Raw genomic sequence first — 8,410 nt, forward strand, 5'->3', positions numbered from 1 at the left:
AATACTTTTGCTTCTTATTCCACTTTTTGGGATTCCTAATTCTCTTCAAAGATCACCCCAAAGCACTTCCCCTTTTAATAGCATTTTTCAGATTTCTTAATTGTTAGTGGTACTTGCCCCTCCCTTCTCTGGATTTATTGTCTGAATAATCTGCATTTCTTGATCTGTGAACACATTACTCATTATTTACCCCATTGTAGAGGGAGAAATAGTTTCTGCTCCTACTTGATGATAAGCTCCTTGAGGGTAGGCACTGTTTCACTTTTGAATTTATAATGCTCAAAAGTTTACACCATTCTTGGTACAATACAGATGCCTAATAAATCCTGGATGATTAATTCCACTGATGGTATGTGGCTTCATCACATAATACTTTAACATTTATGGAATTAAAATTTAATGTCATTCAAAGGACTAGACAAAAAAAATTAATACATGTATGTATACACACATATAAAAACATATATAATGGAATACATATGTATATAAATATATGTTTATGATAAAAATAAATAATTTTGTAGTAAGGGAACTTTAGTAGATCTTGATGAGTTGGTACAAATCAAACATTTTATCTTTTAGAGGCCAAATCTTTAATAATAATTTCCTTTGAATGTTGATAGGATTAATTCTTAGAGAAGAAAGATGAGTGTGAATTCACATATGGACTCAAAACTTTTCTAGCTTCAAAGTAGATGTCTCAGCTTGTGCTCCATTGACATAGTCTTCAAAAATCTGGGATATTCTCAACAATGAAAACAAAAAAAAGCAGAGAAGAGGGATCAGAGGAGAACGACAACAAAAATTATCCCCATTGAATGTTGTCATGGCAATTTTGATACATTGCTTCAGTTTGTTGAGGTTTTTGTTTTTGGAATATTGTTTCTTCCATGCAATGATCTTTGTTCCCTGGACTGTGGCTTTTTGTCGCCACCATTATTAAGTGTACATAGTGAGTTCAAGAAGTTAGATGCTAAGAAACAGTATCCCTATTCAGTTTTTGGACAATGGTTTCAAGGACATTTTTGAATAAAAGTATAGAAAAAGACCATAGGAAATACACACACACACACACACACACACACACACACATACACATTCACATACATATATATGTGTGTGTAATTATTCATATTTTATTAATAGCAAGTAGTTATTCTGTACAATAGATACTAGGGAAAGTTTGAAGAAAAGACGCAACAGAAAAGCCTCTATGAAAGGGCAATAAAAGACTTGAAAATGTGAGGTTAGATTTAGGCAAGTATGAGAAAATATGAAGAGAAGATGCTGCTTTGAGCCAATGAGAAGGATGCTGTGAGACAAGTGCTATGAAAGGAAAATGATCTTTAAAGAAGTACAGCAGCATGCATTCATTACAGGGACCATCATATGAAAGAGGTATTAACACAGTTCTCTGAAAGCAGAGGGAGTTCAACAAATACCATAATTTACACTAATTTTGTAAATTTCACTTAACTGTTTTTGTAAAGATTGCTTACATTTGTTTTGTGATAAAGGGTATGGCAATTTTAACAATTTACATGACAAATAATGACAATATCTGGGAGGTTTTTCTAGTCTCATCTTTTATAATACTGTATCTTGCCAAGTCTACAATGGTACTGGTAATTCATACTCCCTGACTTTGTTTCTAAATAAGAGGGGAAAAAAATACCTTAAAAACAAATTGTATTTTTCATTCTGAAGTCTTTCTAAAACTGAAAGATAGTACTAATGATATTTGGTATTTTGATGGCACTTTCTGATTTGTAAAGTGCTTTACAAATATTTTATGAGTTTCACCACAACCTTGCAAGGTCAACACTATTACTTTCTTCATTTTATAGATGACAAAATTGAAGCAAAAAGCACCCTATCTATTAGGCCAGATTGCTGATAATACATTTAAGCTATAAATGGCAATTAGACCAAACCATACTATGTTTTATTCCCAATATTGATTGAATTCTGCACCATAGACATTGTAGATTTGTTAATTGAGAAGAGAGGAGACACAAAATAATAATCCAGTAGAAGGTCACCTATTGTTTTATTTTAGGCCTTATATCTTTAGTTTTTAGCATAGAATTTAGCCTGAAGAAGACACTGGATATATGCTTATTGTACTGAATTTAATTAATTGTTGTGGTACCAAAGACTAGGTATGTGCACCAAGGAAGTTAAAGAAAGAATTAAAAGATGCCCTATACAATAAACTATTTATGCTTTTTTTTGTGTGATAGCAACATACTTAAAATAGTCTATATGCCTAAATTGGAGAATGGCCAAACATCTCATAGTTCATGAAAGCACTGGGATATTATCACATTGTTACAAAAGGAACATATTTAGAAAAGCATGGAAAGAATACACTCATAAAGTGAAATAAGTAGAACAAAAGAAAATGATCTCTCTCTCTCTCTCTGTCTCCCCACTCACATATTTTATATATATATGTATATATATATACATATATACGTGTATATATGTATATATATACGTATATATACACACACACATATTTATAATATTATTATATAATAATAAAATATTATACACATATTTTACCCTGAAGAAGAATTAAGAAAAATGTACCTCTTTTGTATTGGTGGGATAACTATAAGATTTGTGTATGTTGTATATATTATCAGACAAAGGTGATGTTTTGATTGGCAGTTTTGAATTGCTTTATATTCAATATAGTTACTTTTAAAAAAATGTTTAATTTTTATCCATTTACATGTAAAGCACTTTTTAGCATTTGTTTCTAAAATTTTCACTTCCATACTCTCCCTTCTGTTCCCATCCCACCCCCCTCCACTGAGAATGCACATATAAAGTTATATAAAACAATTCCATAAAAGCCATGTTGTATTTTAAAAAAATATAGATTCCCCTCAATCCCCCAAAAAAACTTTCAGGAAAAACAAGGTAAAACATAAAGTATTTTCAATCTATATTCAGATACAATCAGTTCTAGCATTTTTCATTATAAGTTTTTCAGAGATGTCTTGGATCATTGTATTGCTGAGAACAACAAAGTCATTCACAGGTGACCATCTTACACTATTGCTGTTATTTTGTACATAGTACATTTCACTTTCCATGAGTTCATGGAAGTCTTTCCAGATCTTTCCGCAAACATACTATTCATCATTACTTATAGCACAATAGCATTCCATTATAATCACATACCACAACTTATTCAGTCATTTCCAGTTAATGGTCATCTTCTCCATTTCCAATTCTTTGCTCTGAGAAAAGAGTTGCTATAAATATTTGTGTACATATAGGTCCCTTTTAATAAAACCTCTTTTGGGATGCATGCCTAGTAATAGTTTTGTTAGGTTAAAGGATATGCATGGTTTTATATTTCTTTGGGCATATTTTCAAATTGCTCTACAGAACGGTTGAACAGCTCATAATTCTACAACCATTTGCATTAATATCTCATTTTCTGAACATTATTTCAAACATTTGTTATTTACCTTTGTAGTCTTGTTAGCCAATCTAAAAGTTACCTTTCTCCAGCCAACAGAAAATTAGAGTATTTTTTCCCATAGAGATATAAATAACTTGATAACTTCGTCTGAAAACTGTTCTTATTCTTTGACCATTTATCAATATATTGGAAATAGCTTTTTGTTAATAAATTTGACTCAGTTCCCTAAATGTTTGAGAAATCAGGCTTTTATCAGGGAAACTTCCTTCAAGATTCTTTTCACAAGTACGACTGCTAACTATTTCCCCCAATTTCTTCTTCTTGTTCTTCCTTCTTCCTTCTTTCTTCTTCTTCTTCCTTCTCCTTTTCTTTTCTTTTTCTTTCTGCTCCTTCTCCTTTTTGTTCTTGTTCTTCTCTTGCTTCTCCTTTTCTCTCTCTCTCTCTCTCTTTCTCTCTCTCTCTCTCTCTCTCTCTCTCTCTCTCTTTCTTATTTTACGCTGTCCTTCCTCAGAAGTATGTTGCTTCTGATTATACTCTCTCCTTTTCATCAACATTCCTACTTCTTGTATCCCCTTCCTTTCCCACTTTTCTGCAGGATAAGATGAGTTCGATGTCCAGTTAAGTGTGTGAGTTATTTGGTTTTTAGGTATAACAATTTTTAAACAATCTCTCCTGGATCTATTTTCCAGGTGGGTTGTTTTTCCAATGAGATATTGCATGCTTTTTTTCTTCTAATTTTTCATTCTTTTGGTTTTGATTTCTAATGTTATTAGCTTTCATTCACTCAAATCTAATTTATTAGCAATTATTTCCTTCAATGAGTTTTTTTATCCCCTTTTACATTTGGACATTTTTTTAAAAGACATTCTTCTCCTCATTGGATTTTTATACTTCTTTTTTCATCACTTTTATTTTTCTTCCCATTTTGTCTTCTACCTCTTTTAGTTGATTTCTGAAATCCCTTTTGTGCTCTTCCATGTCCTGAGACCAATTCTTATTTTCTTGGAAGCTTTGAATGTGGGAGCATAGATTTTATTACCTTCTTCTGAGTGTCAGTTTTTATCTTTTTGGCCACAAAGTAACTTTCCATGATCAGAATTATTTTCTGTTGGTTTATTTTCCTAGTCTCTTGCTTGATTTTCAGCTCTTTGATAAAGTAGGGCTCTATTTCTAGGGTGAATATTATAATGTCTCAAGCTTCAGTGTTTTTGACAGCTTTTTTCAAAGATACTTCTTTTTTTTTTTTTTTTTAATTTAATAGCCTTTAATTTACAGGATATATACATGGTAACTTTACAGCATTAACAATTGCCAAACCTCTTGTTCCAATTTTTCACCTCTTACCCCCAACCCCTCCCTAAATGGCAGGATGACCAGTAGATGTTAAATATATTAAAATATAACTTAGATACACAATAAGTATACATGACCAAAACATTATTTTGCTGTACAAAAAGAATCAGACTCTGAATTATTGTACAATTAGCTTGTGAAGGAAATCAAAGATGCAGGTGTGCATAAATATAGGGACTGAGAATTCAATGTAATGGTTTTAGTCATCTCCCAGAGTTCTTTTTCTGGGTATAGCTAGTTCAGTTCATTACTGCTCCATTAGAAATGATTTGGTTGATCTCGTTGCTGAGGATGGCCTGATCCATCAGGACTGGTCATCATCTAGTATTGTTGTTGAAGTATATAATGATCTCCTGGTCCTGCTCATTTCACTTAGCATCAGTTCGTGTAAGTCTCTCAGGCCTTTCTGAAATCATCCTGTTGGTCATTTCTTACAGAACAGTAATATTCCATAATTTTCATATACCACAATTTATTCAGCCATTCTCCAACTGATGGACATCCATTCAGTTTCAGTTTCTAGCCACTACAAAAGGGCTGCCACAAACATTCGTGCACATACAGGTCCCTTTCCCTTCTTTATAATCTCTTTGGGATATAATCCCAGTAGTAACACTGCTGGATCAAAGGGTATGCACAGTTTGATAACTTTTTGAGCATAGTTCCAAACTACTCTCCAAAATGGTTGGATTCGTTCACAACTCCACCAACAATGAATCAATGTCCCAGTTTTCCCACATCCCTCCAACAATCATCATTATTTTTCCTGTCATCTTAGCCAATCTGACAGGTGTGTAGTAGTATCTTAGAGTTGTCTTAATTTGCATTTCTCTGATTAATAATGACTTGGAGCATCTTTTCATATGACTAGAAATAGTTTCAATTTCTTCATCTGAGAATTGTCTGTTCATATCCTTTGACCATTTTTCAATTGGAGAATGGCTTTTCAAAGATACTTCTAGGGATTTGTAAGTTTTCAATTCCTCCAAGGTGATGTGATCCAAGAAGAAGTGGATATTCTATTCTCCTGGCTTGTTCTCTGGTCTGTGAGTGACTACCAGTACTTTTTTTTCTGCCCTAGGACTGTGAAGAGGGTTCCTGTTCCACTGTGACTACAAGATCTAGTGAGCTACTGTTCCTGCTCACTCTAGAATAGTGAGCCTGTTATATTCCAAAGAGATTATAAATAAGGGAAAGGGACCTGTATGTGCACAAATGTTTGTGGCAGCCCTTTTTGTAGTGGCTAGAAACTGGAAACTGAATGGATGCCCATCAGTTGGAGAATGGCTGAATAAATTGTGATATATGAATATTATGGAATATTATTGTTCTGTAAGAAATGACCAACAGGATGATTTCAGAAAGTCCTGGAGAGACTTACACGAACTGATGCAGAGTGAAATGAGCAGGACCAGGAGATCATTATATACTTCAACAACAATACTATATGATGACCAGTTCTGATGGACCTGGCCATCCTCAGCAATGAGATCAACCAAATCATTTCCAATGGACAATAAGGAACCGAACCAGCTACGCCAGAAAAGAACTCTGGGTGATGACTAAAAACCATTACATTGAATTCCCAACTCCTATATTTATGCCCACCTGCATTTTTGATTTCCTTCACAAGTTAATTTTACAATATTTCAGAGTCTGATTCTTTTTGTACAGCAAAATAACGGTTTGGTCATGTATACTTATTGTGTATCTAATTTATATTTTAATATATTTAACATCTACTGGTCATCCTGCCATCTGGGGAGGGGTGGGAGTAAGAGATGAAAAATTGGAACAAGAGGTTTGGCAATTTTAATGCTGTAAAGTTACCCATGCATATAACCTGTAAATAAAAGGCTATTAAATAAAAAAAAAATCTTAAAAAAAAAAATAGAATAGTGAGCCTGGCCTCCATCCAGGATCCAGGTATAGGCAAAACAAGAGTCCTACCTCAGTGCTAGCAAAGAAGAAAATGCTAGTAATCTTTTTTCTGATCAATTGCTCAATTTCCTCACTATCTGTGGGCTGAGACATCTGGAAACCATTGCTGCTGCTGCAGGTGATTCAGTGGCTCCTAAACCTTTTCCCAGTTTTCTGGGGCTCAGGCAGTGCTAAGCTGAGCTCCCCTCTCAGAATGTGACAAATCTTTCCAGTTGACCTTAAAAGGCATCTTTGATATCTCTGTGCTGAGAAGTTGGAACTCATTACTATTACCACTGATTCAGAGTTTTGGGGGGCATGGAGTTGTGTCAATGTGTCTTGTTCTAGACTATGTTCCATTCTCATTGTGGTGCAACAGATCTTCCTGCTCATAGGAGGGTCACTGAGAGTGCGGAAATTCTGTGTGAGGTAGATGACCCTTCAGCCCAGTTGGAACCTCCTAACAATGTCTAGTTTGACTCCCCATCTCCCCTAAGAACTCTCAACCTTCCTGAGGAGTCGGGGGTGGTATGACAACCTGTGTTGTGATTGAAGGTGGAAGAGTAATACCAGGTAGCAATCTACATACAATAGCAATTTGCTTATGTGGTCCCATGTGCATTATATACTTAGCACATGTCCAATGTTGTTTTTTTTACATAAGGGTATGAAGGTATAAAAATGGGAAAGACCTTATGATAAATGGACTCCATTTTCCTACCATCTTCTGGAGTCCTGCCTCATCAGTTTTCCAATAGGACAGTATATTTTAATCACCCCATCAGCAATAGTATGTTTTGTCACCCCAACTTGGGGGCTCTAGAAAGCAGGACACATCATCTTCTAAATTTCCTTTGAATGGAAAATTGTTCCATTCTTCTTCTGGGCTGTGAAATTCTATAAAAATTGTTTAGGACCATTATTTAAAAGATATTTGGAGGAATTTGGGGGATATCTCAGATGAGTCCCTGTCTTTACTCTGCCATCTTGGCTCCTCCCAATCTCCACTGTTCTCATTTAATATTTTTTTTTTTATGAGTGTTGGCTTTATAGGGGTGGGATAGAATTGGAAACATGTAGAAATGAAGTCGATACAAAAAAAGAAGATAGTAATAAAAGTTAACTCAAAATAAAAATTAAAAGAAAAAAATCATGATATCATTTATGTCTGAAAATTGTTTTTGTAAATATATTTAGTTCCTAGACTATATCAGTTACTAGTATTAAGAATAAAGGCCAATATATATTTGTAAGAGCCTTTCTTAAAAGCACTACTCATTCAAGCTAATAGAATGCTAAGAGCATCATAGCTTTATGTTTAGTAGTAAATGCTATTTACATAAAATACCCACTTTAAGCTTCTGTGCAGAAATTCTAGAAATTTAGATTACAATTTGAAATATATCATACTGTTTGCAAATAGAGCTGGAGGGGCTGGGGTAATTAAATTTAGTATTTCTCTGCATCATGGTGCTAATTTGTAACAATGTTGTTTTTAAAATGTTAACTTCTAGCATACAACAACTGGGGAACATTCACCCAATCAGTCTGGTAGCTTTTATTAGAATTGTTAACAGGTGTAGAATATTATGGAACAAACGGCTCATTGATCCATTTCTACTTTTGGTCTGTTCCATTTAAAAGCTAGAGTAAATGGGAAGGGGAAGTGCAAGATACTTTAAATAATGTCTATTT

The sequence above is a fragment of the Sarcophilus harrisii genome, chromosome 5, assembly GCF_902635505.1.
Source record: "Sarcophilus harrisii chromosome 5, mSarHar1.11, whole genome shotgun sequence".
NCBI classification, from domain to species: Eukaryota; Metazoa; Chordata; class Mammalia; order Dasyuromorphia; family Dasyuridae; genus Sarcophilus; species Sarcophilus harrisii.